The 14268-nt window shown below is 39.9% G+C and overlaps 1 protein-coding gene and 1 non-coding gene across 3 annotated transcripts in view; one reads left to right on the top strand and one right to left on the bottom strand.

The window, feature by feature from the left end:
- JADE1 (jade family PHD finger 1) overlaps positions 1-14268 on the top strand; it is a 297514-nt gene that overhangs the window by 121889 nt on the left and 161357 nt on the right. The window lies entirely within an intron of this gene.
- On the bottom strand, positions 13294-13412 carry LOC120616306 (5S ribosomal RNA). The gene has a single exon (XR_005656578.1). It is a non-coding gene; the product is annotated as a 5S ribosomal RNA (ribosomal RNA).

Raw genomic sequence — 14268 nt, forward strand, 5'->3', positions numbered from 1 at the left:
TCTCTGCAGACTCACCATTTCTAAAGGCGTTATCTTGAACCAGAATCTGAGAGTTGAGGTTGCGCTAGTGTTTTTCACCCCTCCCAATCCTATGTGGGTCCAACTCAGACAAGACCCCAAAGCGTAAGGGCTTCTGTTTAAGAAACAACCCTTTGTGGAAAGGGGTAGAGGCCACTATCATGAAGTCAAAGCTATTTACCAGCCTGCCCAGATTTTCCTCGATAAGTCAATACTTGCAAAGCTTTCCAGTTAGCAACAAAGAAACGTTTCCTGTTTTACTCATGCTTTAAAAATTATTTTCTTTTTCCAGAAAACTTTTTACTAGTAACCTCTTTAAGTCTAATTCCCTGCTATTCAGTGTGAACGTGTTGACTTCCCACATGTTGCGGCATTGGGCGAGAGACTTGGGGCACAAAGGGGCAGGCCAAGTGGGGTGTAATTTTACTCTTGTCACTGACTACCTTCTGGAGGGGCTGCTGTGCACTCACCCTCCCGTGAGTCACAGTGTGCAGAGCCTGGGGCCTGAGAAAAGGAAGCATTGTTTCACAGTTGTAAGTCAAGAATTGCGTTTGAGGGTTTCATTTTCCTGCTTTGCGCTCATGCTTGTTCTTGTTTTCCTGGCACAAGGACATCTCTTCCCAGAGTGACTGCTTATCTCAGCTGACTGCGATTCACCAATGCAGGGCCTGTTCTGTTGTTCTGAGAAGTCACTTAAAGGAAAGAACTGGTCATTCTTCCTGATGCTGCATTTAACTTATCTGTGCTAAATATGTCTCAAACACTCAAACTGCCTTAAAACCTAAACCAAGCACAGCAAATGACTCAGTCTCAGGCATGCAGGCTAGGGGCGTGTGTGTGCGTGCACGTGCACACACACACACACACCCCCCCAGATCGCCTGCTAATACAGCTCTTGTCGATGTTGCTATCATGAGTTCTCCCTTGAGCTTCTGTCTGTCTTGAGTCTTTCTGTTCCTGACTGACAGAAGAAGGCTCTCTGCTTACTGATGGGGTTCAGAATTCAGTGGGTGGCTAACTAAGGTGGTGAGGGGGTGACCATGCACAGCGCCTCCTACCCTCTCTAAGTGGGACTGCAGGGAACTGAAGGCGCCTGACCAGCTGCCTCTTGTACTTGGTGTGTCCACGTTGAGCCTTTCTTCCAGCATGCTCTGTGGGCTGACAGTTTGCCATTCTGCCTTTTTCTTCCTGCCTGTGCCTTTGCTGGGGGAGAGCTACATGGTCTCCAGAGGTGCCATGTTGGTGTCCCTGTCTAATGCTGTTTTCTAGCAGCCCACAGCAACGGAGTCATCTGAAGCATATACCTAAAGACTTTATTTTGTCCACCTTGCTTCCTCTAGAGCTCACCAAAAAAGCAGCTGCTTGTTTATCCAGACGTCAGCCATTTCCCATGAGTGTCTGGCACAGCGAGCTATGTTGTGGCCGGCATTACTTTAGTACTAGTGGGCTGGCCCTCTGCCAGATCCTCATTGTTGGTGACTCCATCTTGCTATTGAATGCTGAGTATGAGTCAGAGGGGATGCTGGTGAAACCTGGGACAGATCCTGACAACAAGGGCAGACTAAGCCACACGGGGAGAACAGGCCTGACCTTGCTCTGCAGAGCTGTGGTTAGTTCTGAAGCTTGGGACCATGTTAGTGCAAGCAACATGAAATGCAGTTCGCCTACTCCTGCGCACTCATCACCAGGCTGGGCTGTCAGAGACACACAGACGTGTGTGTTGGCTTCTGTAGGAGTTATGGCCAGCAGCCCAGCTTCTTAATTGGGTTTAGTTTCAAAATAAATACCTCACTGGACAGTGACACTTATCAACTCTTTTGGAAAAAAAAAAATGTTGCTTTGTGTAGGCTGATGTATAACTCTATAATTTTATCATTAGTCCTGAGTACTGTGGTAATTATTCATAGTTATCCTTTATCTTTTGTAGACATTATTATATTTATACAGCCGTAGCTGTATCATTGGATAATGCCCATATTTTGAGAGGTTAGATTTCCTAGAAACTAGTTTCTAGTTTTTATGTGTCTTTGCTTATTCTCTTTCAAGACATTGAAAAAGAAGATTCTCAAAACTCTGTCTTGTTCTGTGGTGATGAGGTCAGACAGACCTCCCCATGAGGCTGACGAAAGCTGCCATGCAACTGTAGGGTGGCCTTGGAAGCTTGGAGATGTTTGGGGCATGCCTAGTCACCACCACAGCTCAGTCCCATGTGTCCTGTCACCACTTTGGTGAATTGGTGATACAATAGAGATGTCACTGTGGTAGGGCCTGGAACAAGGGCCAGTCACAGGACTGTTTTCCTGGTAAAAAAGAACAAGTTGTTTCTAGTTATTTCTTATTAGAAGGAAGTTCCTAATGGAAAATACTCCTCTACTAAATAGGATTTTATCTCTACAAAACTTTATGGCTTATGACTGTCAGAGTCAGTTCCCATTGGCATCTGAGACCTGGAAAACAACATGTCACCACAGGAGAAAGAAATTTTTTTTTTCCCTATATTGGTCAAGAGCCAAGTCATTAATTGCCAACCAATAAAGGTACGGCCAAAGAGAAAAAGAATTATTAAGAGTTTTAATTGCCCCTGAAATTCAAGATAGAAATTTTTATATTCAGTTACACCTGAGGTAGCAGAAAACTCCAAGGGATTGTCTGAGTTCTTTGGTCAAACCAGAATTTGCTTTATTTAACATTTCCTGGAAGTAGATCATTGCTGGGATTTGTACATGTGTTTATTATACAGAGATTTTTCTCAGTATAACCTCATGTGGATTATAATAAGATGGATATACATATACATATTAATTAATTTATATTAATATCAGACTGATATTAACATATACAGTCTGGTATATTGATAATAAGGTACCAAATATTAAATTATTTTCAAAGACACAAACTTTATGTGAGGTAAAGGTATTACTCATCATGTAAAGTGCATAGCTATGCTGACATTTTATGCTAACTGAATATAGAATTTAGCCTAAGAAAATCATATATTCGTGAATTAAAATGAGATGAAAAAATGTTGACCAGCTATATAAAAAGGTCAGCAATTCAAGTTGTGGAATCTGGGTTATTTCTTTTTCACTACCCAAGATTTTGTTTATAGTCTTAATATTATATAGTCAGGATTCTTCCCACACTATAAAACATCGATAATGTTTTCAATCCATTACTACTTACTGAAGTAAAATGTAAATTCTCATGTGTCCTTTAATAATTCTTTAAAAATCATTCTTTGGATTGCTGTTCATTGAGTGAGAAGGAAATGCTTGATATGTTCCATGTGTTTTTATTAAAGCTAAGATTTTAAAAAATACCAAGGACTAGAAAATTCCTGAGTCACCTCAGAGTTTGGTCAGAGGAGGCAGAAGAGGAGTAGAGAAGCGTGGGAAAATAAAATAGCGATTGTGGTAGACGCTGTCACCTAATGTTGCAGTGGCAGATTGCTTCCTGGGATGACACTCAGAGGTTGTCTTTGATTTTAATCTACGTATTAAGGAAAATTTTATGCTGTTTCAGACAAGCAGATTGACAACTTGTGTTTCACAATATGGTATGTGCAAAGGACATAACACTGTTCCTGGAACATGACAACTTCACAACTGGGATGGAGGTGACACAGTAACGTGAAGGAAAGCATTTCCCATACCTGTAAATGCTGTGGTTACAGAAAAGATATTCGATTCTTCGTTTTTCCCATTCAGGACTATATCTTGATTCATTCATTTATTTAACAAATATTTATTGAGTTTCTATGATGCTATAATAATCTGGGAAATAGTCTTTTAAAGTTGTGATATATAACAGATTAGTATTTGTTGTTGAAATAACAAAGGAATCTGAATTACCAATCAATATGATGAAGTCAAGAGTAGCTCAGAGTTGTCTTGAGGCATGCTACATAACCTGGCTGCATAGAAAGTGAAGGGTCATGCGTTTCGCTATCTGGGTAGGTTTATACCAGTCAGATTGCTATTATGCATGTTGGACAATGAACAGGCAAAGAAATCCACCAGCAATGCATAAGTATTCTAAACTGGGGTGCTTTTATGTTGAGATATAGGCAAAAATGTATTTATCTGTAGAGGGCTCGAATCAGGAAGGACCACAAGGTAGGGAATGGAGTGTCATTAGTTTACATGATCAAGAACGAGGTGAACTTATGATTCGGAAGTTCAGAGTCAACACAAACTAAATAAACCTGGTCTTAGAGGAGCAGCTGTTGCCTGTGACTCACTAAAGATGACTTACAGAATCAGAAGCTCTAGAACTAGAGCTTGAAGGTATAGGAAAATTAACTACAACTGGAGCAGTATTTAATAGCAGGGTCTAATAAGTACCATCTAAAGGAAGCTTGCTTTTTCATTGCTACTGAAATCTAAATGCAATGTACCACGTTTTGCAAAATTAAAAAGCTCCTAAAACAGAGAAGTTTTCATGATGATGTTCTCACGAATCATTTATGCTATGCTGCTTAACATAACTAGGTGGGGTGGGGATGGAGTTCTTTTAAGAATGATGGTGTTTACATGCAAAAACCAAACTGATATAAACCATTATCTTAAAAAGGAGTGGAAGAGATGTCATGAGTGAATGCCCAGTGGCTAAATATGATCTGAATCAGTAAAGCAGTGATGCTGCTGTCTAGGACGTGATCTGGGAGGCTCGTCTGTTGTGAAGTAGACACTGACTGACTTGATTTTTATACTCCACAACACACCTGTAGCCAAAACTGAAGGATCTTGGAAATCGAGAATTTTCAAGAGTAATAGTCGTAACTGAAGAATAACACTTTTTTTCTAAATATGTTAAAACTAATGCAAAATACTAGCACTGTTTCATTGCTGAATGCACCTAAATCATCCAGCTATTTCTATTATGAATGATTTAGATACAATTCTGTTGTATTGTGGAAAACAGCTCAGATGAACTCTTGGAATATCTCCAAGTTCTATGATCCCTTTGTTAAGGGTATATACAATAAGCATTTTTTTTTTTTTGTATTTTGCCTTAGACTGTCACTGTTCAGTGATTCTGTTTTCCACTTTAAATACTTAATCAGTTTCTGAGACATTGAACCACCAAATATATAACAGAAACAAAAGATGGTTAAAACTCTTTCTTATTGGTTCCCCATCTAAGGGCTGTGGATTGTGGTGGAGATATTAGGGTAGGAAGGCAAGTGTGTTTCCACTACAAACTTTGTTTATATTGTAAATAAAGAATAAGATGCATGTATTTGTACTCTTATTTTTTAAACTCTATGTAAGTAGTGTGGTGATCGTTCATTTCAGAACTTTGCTTGGTTTTTGGAAGCTGTTATCACTGTATGTTTTCTCACTCAACTCAACACTAAAAATGTAATTTTAATAGAATGGAGAGTCCTCAAAATTTTTGACTTTAGAAAGAAATTCTCAAATTTGTTACTGAAGGAAATATTAGTAGGAGATGCAGCAGGAATGTTTTAAGATGTTCTAGATGATGTTATATCTGTCTCCACAAAAATTACATGCCTACATTTAATTATGTAACTTATAAATAGGGGAAAGTATAATTCTATCCATTTGAGAATGTATAATTTTTGAAAAAACACTTTTAGATATAAGCCATATGTTAAACTGAGTAAATCAGGTGTTGAAATAATGTGCTTTACTTTCAAATATATTACCCCAGTATTTTTTAAATTAAAAAATATCGGTAGCAGCCAGAGTATATCAGAATAAATTATCGGGCTCGTACCTCTTCCGGAGAAGGATATGGTTTAGACAGTTGAAATATAGCAGTTGTTAACCTGATAGGATGTGGATAATGATGATGCTACCTATGGTTTGAGGGCAAGAAGCTTGCCATTCACCTGGGAGTCAGTATTTTCTGTCCTCGTACCACTGGCATCAGCCCTGGCCAACGAACCCAAGGCATGAATTGTCCAGTTGACTCTTTAGTGGCACCCCTAACTCCAGTATTGTAGTCACCTATCTTTAGATCATCAGGGTTGTCACTGAAGAGCACTGGAAGCAATTTTAGTCTGCACCCTCTCCTCTTCCCCTCTCAATGTTCGTTCATTCATATATACGTTGAAAAGTATTTATGGTATATCAGAGCAATGCTGGATGCTGGGGATATAATGGTGAGCAAATACAAACACAAATAATCACACAATGAATATATACTTACAAATTAAGATAGTTGCTGTAGGAAAGGATAAGGGTCATGAAGGAGAGGATCCTGAACCCAGGTGCAGACTTAGAGAAGACTGCCCAAGGATGCTTGGCTTGAGTAAGATTTAAAGCTGTTCCAACAAAAATGGTAACCGCTGACTATGCATGGTATTTAAATGAAAATTAATGAAAATTAAATAAAATTAATAATTCAATTTCTTAGTCACATTAATCACATTCAAGTGCTACAAAGCCACACGTGATCGGTGCCTACCATATCGACAGTGGAGGTATGGGACATTGCCACCACTGCAGAAAGTTCTGTTGGGTTGCATTGGCCTAAATGATGAATAGTAATAAACTAGCAAAGCGGTGAGCAAAATCATTAAAGGCTGAGGGAATGCAAAGGCTCTGAAGTCAGGGAGACAGTTTACAAACCAAAAGAAAGCCGTTGTGGAAAGAAAAGGTGAGAGCAATATAAGATGAAGCCGGAGAGCTAAGTAGGGTTGAAAGCTTGCAACGACTTGTAGGCCTCGTTAAGGATTCTGGTCTTTTCCCTGAGAGTAATGAGAAGTGGGGGAGGGGGTGAGAGATGAGAGTTACAGGTTAAAGAGAGAAGAGCTTCAGATAGTTGCAGAGAGCGAGGTCAGCGAACCATAGGAGGCTTGCTAGGCAATGTTGAGGAACTCTCAGTTTGGTGATCATGAATTCATAGTGGCACCAGTGCTCCTTGTTATGTAACTTTCTCCAAAAAGGCACCTTGAGTGCAAAAGTAGGATAGAGAGGAGGATAGATGCAGCACTAGGATTCTGCCAGAATCACGTGGGCTCGGAAGTTCAGAGTACTGGCAAGGGCGTCGCTGAAATGACAGGCCGTGGGATTCTAGCTGGGTGAGGAAGTAAGGCATGGACGAAGAGGACTGAAGGGCTGGTAGAAAGCGGAGCACGTCAGTGGGCCGAAAACCCAAATTCAGACACACAGTAGTCATGGTGGGAGGGACAAGCTGAAGGAGAGGCATGTGTGGTCGGAGAGCAGGATGCTGGAATCAGTGACTTTAGCTGTAGAGCAGACGCAGGTGATGCTGAGATCCACGGCGTAACCCTAAGCAGGTAGCTGAGATGATGAGAAGTTAAGGTCATTAGTGATGGGGAGATTGAGAGCTGAAGGTTAGATTATCATATGGGGTCACTTTGGGTTTTGAGATCACTGCAAACGTTGCCTGGATTTGGGGTTGAGAGGAGCACTGCCAGGAGACCAAAGAGTGATGTGGAGGCCCAGAGATGAAAGCTGCTAGGAAGGAGGAGGAGGTACAATCGGGGGTATACATACTCACAAGGGAGGGTCACAAGAGTGTAATGGAGTAAAGTCTGCAAACGACAGTGGGAGACTATGAAACGCCACTCCCCCTTTACCTGGTGTGTGAGAGAATTAGTAACCACTACTGGAGAGGTCCATGGGAGGAGTGGTGTCTGCAAGCAAAAGCCAGGTTTTAGTTGGAGCAAGAAAGTGTAGAGATTTTTCAGAGAGGAGGTTGATGAAACGGGAGAGTTTGCTGAATGTGGAGCATATGGAGGGCATGGTGGAAGGTCTGGGCAAATGAGGATGGGCTCGTGCAAAAAGCAGTAGGAGAATCATCCTTCTCGGGGATTGATGACTGAGATGGACTTATATTTGGGCATTGATGGATAAAAAATATGTTGATAGGCAGAGAGGTGGCTGTGGGCCCAATGGACTTGGCTCAATTGACCTCCGGTGGGGTGTTTCCTTAGGAGAGTTCCTGCATGTGCCACTGCTTGGGATGCTCTTGAAGCTGCAGTTTCAGCCTCTGCACACCTTATCACAGCATTGGTCCTGGAGGCTTTGACTTCAACACCTGCTGGAGTATTGACTATCTCAGGGGCAAGGTGTTAGGAATCCCATAGATCGAGGTTGAAGGATCCTGCATGAGGCGCTAGGCACCTCAGAGGCTGGCTGTTAGTCCAGTCCAAAGAATGGAGTCTCAGAAATCCTAGAAGATGCGCGTCTGTACCCAAACAACCTGGGGTGTGCGGATCCCAGGAATCTGCAGGTGATGCATGTCATATAGATGAAATAATGTGTGTATGTGTGTGTGCGTGTGTGTGTTGTGTGTGTGTGTGTGTGTGTGTGTAGTTCTGTGGCTTATTAGAACTCAAAGGAATGCTATGTGTGTGTATGTATCTACATGTATATATATGTGTGTGTGTGTATCTACATGTATATATGTGTGTGTGTATCTACATGTATATCCATGCATGTGTATGTGTGTGTGTATGTGTGTGTATGTGTGTGTGTGTGTGTGTGTATATAGTTCTGTGGTTTATTAGAACTCAAGGAATTAGGATTTACTCTGGGTCATTATATGCCAACTTCTCAACCTTTTAGAGTCAACAGCACATCCTCATTAGTCCCTAATTGTACATTAGAAGATCTTATATCACATAGAATCATCGAGCCCTGTAATTCTAGAATTCTGGTTATAGCATATCCTCAATTTTCCAATCGTGAAACTTACAGAAGCTGCAAGTTATGTGCTATTTTAATTTCATTGTAACAAAATATAGCTAGAGGTTCTGTCCCCAGGTTAACAAACAAATCATTGAGGAGGTTATTTGTTATTTTAATTTTGTGGCATTATCTTTCCCCACTGATGAAAGCAATCAAAATGACTCAAATTGAATCAGTGAAAATGAATGGATTCCCAAAGGTTATAAGTATTGTTGGAAAATGTCATGCATTTATTAAATTTCTTACGTGTTAACCAAAAAGGGTTAGTAAGGTAAATACACAGTGACCCCCTTACTTATGGATTTGGAATGTGGCTAGTAGACGAAATTCTAGAGATCATCTCATCAAATCTTCTGACTCTCTATATCAGGAAACTGACAGTTAAGTCAGGTGCAGTGACAATTTCCAGTGGCTTTATCCTATACTGACAAAATATCAGGCAAGATTTAGATAGTACCAGGAACTATACCGAATGACAATAATATTGTAAGCATTAAATCTCCAATATCACAAAACGTTCTGGAATTTGGATTGCTGTAACATTGTTGGTCCAGTGTTGGAATCCCTTTGGTGACAGTAGCCTTGTGGATGGTCACCTGATGCTCCTTGAACACTTCCCTCAGTGGGAAGTTGGATTTTTCCATAGCAGCCCATTCTATTATGTAGCTGTTTATGTTGGAAAGTCTTTACATTGAGTTGGTTTTGTTATCCTTATGCATTCTCTGCAGTTCTCTGGACCTAAGACCCACAGGTGTTCACTGACAGCAATTACATTTGCTTGGATTTTCTCCTCCAGGAAAGACGTCTCTAGTTCTCAGTTATTGGCATAGGTGGGACAAAGGTGAAATGAAGAAAAGGTAGAGAAAACAATGTACTGTGGCTTATTACCAGAGATCAAGGAGTTAGGATTTATTCTACATCGTTATATACAAGCTCCTCAACCGTTTTTTTGAGTCAACAGTTTCCAATTGTAGATCAGAGGATCTTATATGAAATATAATTTTTGAGCTCTGCAATTCAAGAAATCTTGGGTTCGAGCATATTTTCAATTATTAACTTGTGAAAAGATTAGTTATATGGAAAAGAAAGCAAATGCCATGAATTGAAACATGAAGGGGGGGATCCAATGGAGTAAGAACTGAAACTTTTTATTTGTAAAGATTGTGGTCTGAGACAGCTAAGTTAATATCAGAATCTGCAGACTTTATGTTATACTGAAATACAATAATACTCAAAATGTTACAGGTTTGTTATAAAAAATAAAATTTTCAACAGTTATTTAACTCCATCCTTAAAAAAGAAAGAAAATGTTTCTTCCTGCCTCTTCAAATATTAGTTAAAATTCCTGGAAGCTGATAAGCTAGGATATTCTTAGCTAAGATTTAAATGAAATATGGGAAAGTTGTACATGCGTCATTTTTTTAATGGTCTGTGGTCCATAAAAATATAAATTTACTTTGATTCTTAATTTTAATTTAAATCCTATTTAAATCCTAAATTTTGTTTTATTTATTTTCTAGAAAACCTAGTACATGGATGGTGCAATTTAAATATCCATGAATATAATTGTCCTCATGAATTCAACATATAAAATTACTTATTTTCTAAATCAAGAGGGAGATGAATACACAAAACCATCTGACAAACCTAGCCAAACAGATGTTGATGTTTGTTCAAAGACTGATTTACCTACAGACAGAAGCATTTTTAAAACACTCTACAGAACCAGAGACAAATATACTTGAAATGGAATTTTCTTCCTGACAAATTGCTTTGGATCTGGTGGGATTTTCAAATTCTGACCATAACTAGATTTGGCTATATGTAAATTTGCTATTAAAATGTTTTACTATGTATAGACTTACAGCCGTTTATTCACCCACCCATAACACATGATTTTGCCTGGTGAGAACGGGAGAAAAGTGGATTTTCTTGATCAGGTTACCTGTGGTAAGGAGTAGGTCCAGTGAAAAGATGTTTGCTAGTTATTTGCTAATCTTAGGTAGCTGGTCAGACATGAGCGATAGGGGAACAAAGGAACAGGGGCCCAGCCCAGAAACCGCCCAGAGGACACCCTGCTTGGAGTTAGAGAATCCCTCCTGCATCCCCAGCGACAGAGGAGAGGAGGGGTTCTCTAACTACCCATCGGAGATCCTTTGTCTCTAGGCCGGACCCTTCCCTTGTTCCCCCGTCACTCATGTCTGACTAGCTACCTAACACTGGGATGGTAGAAACGTTAAACTTGAGGTATGTATGTTTATGTAAGTTAAAATTCAATTCGATAATTAGTTTGTTTTACACAATGACCAGTTTATTGAGACCCCCACATCATCCTGGTCATCCTGACAAATGTCAGAGGGGATGTAAGGATGAATAAGATCATTCCCATCCCACGGGGTGATTGGTGAGACCAGTAATTATGATACAGCATGCTCTTACAGGTTGCACAAAATGTTGCTGGGGTATAGTGACATATTGTAAAGAGGAGCAAGTTTCAAATATCAGCTCCATGCTGAGTAAAGACTTTAAAATTCTGTACACTAAATCATGCAGAAAAAAATTTTAAAGTTAAAAAAAATTGTGACATTAAATTAGCCAACTCTTTTAAAATCCTTTATTTTCTGCATTTCTTATTTTGCACAAAGTATATTGTCTCTATCTAGCTTTATGAGCACCTTAATTTTGTCTACAAGCTTTCTATTAAGATTCTTCAGAGAACCTCATAGAAGAGAGAGTTTTGAGGTGGGACTTGAAGAAATGAGGATTTTCTGAGCAGGAAAGGAGCAGAATGACATACTTCAGGCATAAGGAGGACCTGCACGTGCCTAGAGCTCGGTCTGGTTTGGGGAATGGGAAGCAGGAGCTGCTCGCTGAGGTGTGAGAGGGGAAATGGTAGCAGATGCAGTTGAAAGGAGTCAGAGCCAGGCTGTTCAGGGTCTAATAAACATCCTCAGGCAGAGGAGAAAGAGCAGAGGGAAGTGGCAAGTGTAAACAGTATAAGAAACACCTGTACACACATCCTTTACCCAGGGTCACTTATTGCCAATATTTGTCCCATTTGCTTTTTCATTTGACCTCGATCTTCATTACACACACATACATACCTGCATATGCATACTATTTTTTTTTTTGGCACCGTTTGAGAATAAGTTGAATCATTGCCCTCTTTTCCTAAATACTTCTTTGGATTTTTTCCCCTGAAAATAAGGATATTCTCCTCGTAACCACAGAACCATTATTAATTTTAAATTCAACCCTCATGTAATTCTTTTTATCTAATTTGGAATTCATATGCCAGTTTTGTCGATTGAAGCAATAACATCTTTCAGAGCATTTACCCCCTTGCATAAAGGATGCCATGCCCTTTCATAATCTAAAACATTTCTACAGTCTTTCTTTGACTTTTATGACATTGATATTTCTGAATAATATAGCCCCCTCCCTTCTTAAATAGAGCAGTCTTCATTTTGATGTGGTAGATATCATACAGAGGGTGACATAATCAGATCTGAGTTTTAGAAAAAGTCATTCTAGCGACAGTGTTAAGAATGGACCTGAAGGTAAGAGACTTGACACGGCGAAGACATAGGAGGCTGCTGTTAGCCAGCATTCCCTACTAGGCAGGCAGGAGTACAGGCCGGGCCCTGGCCAGGATCCCTGAAAGCTGGGGCAAATTAAGAGTAGAGAGAAAGGGACCCACAGTCTGAGTCCTGAGTAAAGTTGCTTTTAGAACAGTCTAAACTACCAAGTTCATGAGAGTTGGTGGAGTGAGGAAGACCTATATCTAAAACAGCAGGCTTGAATTGCAGATTGTTAAATAAAGCAGATCAGATAATGTGAAGATCATTTTGAAGACCAGCATTAAATGGATAGCTGAGCTTACAAAAATAGAAAGTAAATTCCCAGAAACTAAAAATCGAAAGGGAAGAAAAATTGAACAGCTAGGAATGAACTGATATTCTGGCAAACTTGAGGGGAGTTTTGTGGTTTTGGCATGACCTATGAAAACCTACATGAATGCAGGAAATTAGGCCGTGGGTGCCAGTGAAGCAGGGTGTTGGAACTGAGACCCTTGCATAAAGCCAGGATCATTGAAGGCTATACCCTAGAAATTATAGTAATAAGTAAATAAAACAATGATCAGCAGTTGGGATGATGCTGCTGGCAGGAAATCATCATCCCGTGGACATATCTGGGGAGTCATCTGAGAGGCCCCTGGAGACATGGGAATGGATGCTCTCTTCACAGGAGAGATTATGTAGGGACAAGAGAAGAACAGCAATGACGAAGTCACAGGGAATACCCGCAATTAGGGATTCAAACCAGAACGAAGGCGACTCCCAAAGGAATCAGGGAGGGATGGAGCAGATCAAAGGCGAGGGACAATTTGAAGTGACCAGATCCAGACCTTGTGTTTTGTTGCCCTTACAATGAATTCTGTGTTTTGTTATTCTGTTTTTTTTACAAAACAGAGTTTTCTGCATTTTAACGTAACATGACTGTATAATCTGCCAGTACTTTCTTTCATGTCGATTTTTTCCCATGTATGGTCCTTTTATTTATTTTATTTTTTAATTTTTTTTTAAAATGCCTACAGCACCTGGTCTTCCTAGGTGGTCTCCCATCTAAGTACTAACCAGGCCCGACGCTGCTTAGCTTCCGAGATCAGATGAGATCGGGCACGTTCATGGTGGTATGGCCATAGACATGTATGGTCCTTTTATTTGTTCGTTTGATTATTAGTGTTTAATATTATAAGCCAACATGAATTAATGTTTCATGTTTGAAACATTGGCAGTAATCTACCTCTGTACTGCTCTTCCATGCCACCCCCCTGCCTCACCACACCTAGTATAACCACTGTCTGTGTGTCTTTATGTAGTTTTATCTACTAAGTGAATACCTATATCTACTAAGTGAATTTTTTTACTTCTTTAAAGAGACTTTTATGCTATAAGTAAACTTTGGAACTTGTTTTTTCCACACAGTATTATGTTTTCAAGATTCATTCATATTGTTTGTTGTATATAGCTGTAGTGCATTTTTACTGTTTTGTAGAATTCCACATATGACTATGCCACACTTTATCTTCCTGTCAGTGGTCATTTAGGCTATTTTGAAATAGTTTAGTCTATTTCGAATGGTGCTACTGTGAACGTTTTCATTTACATCCCCTGGAGTATATTGCCAGGAAGTCTGTTGGGTATATATCTACTTACAGTAGTTCCCCCCTTAACCATGGTGTCACTTCCTGTAGATTCAGTAACCTGTGGCCAACTGCGGTCCAAAAAGATTAAATGGAAAATTCCAGAAATAAACAATTCATGTTTTAAATTGCATGCTGTTCTGAGTAACATGATGAAATCGCACACTGTCCCGTTTCACCCCACCCCACCGGCCTTCATCGTCCCTTTGTCCATATCTCCAAGCCATACATTGCCAGTGTGTTAGTCGCTTAGTGGCGATCTGGGTTGTCAGATCTCCTGTCAAGGTGTCACAGTGTTTATGTTCAGGTAACCCTTATTTTACAAAAAATTATGGAATATGATTCTCGAATGGAGTG

Source organism: Pteropus medius, unplaced genomic scaffold (genome assembly GCF_902729225.1).
Source record: "Pteropus medius unplaced genomic scaffold, Ma_sr-lr_union100, whole genome shotgun sequence".
In the NCBI taxonomy this organism is placed as follows: domain Eukaryota; kingdom Metazoa; phylum Chordata; class Mammalia; order Chiroptera; family Pteropodidae; genus Pteropus; species Pteropus medius.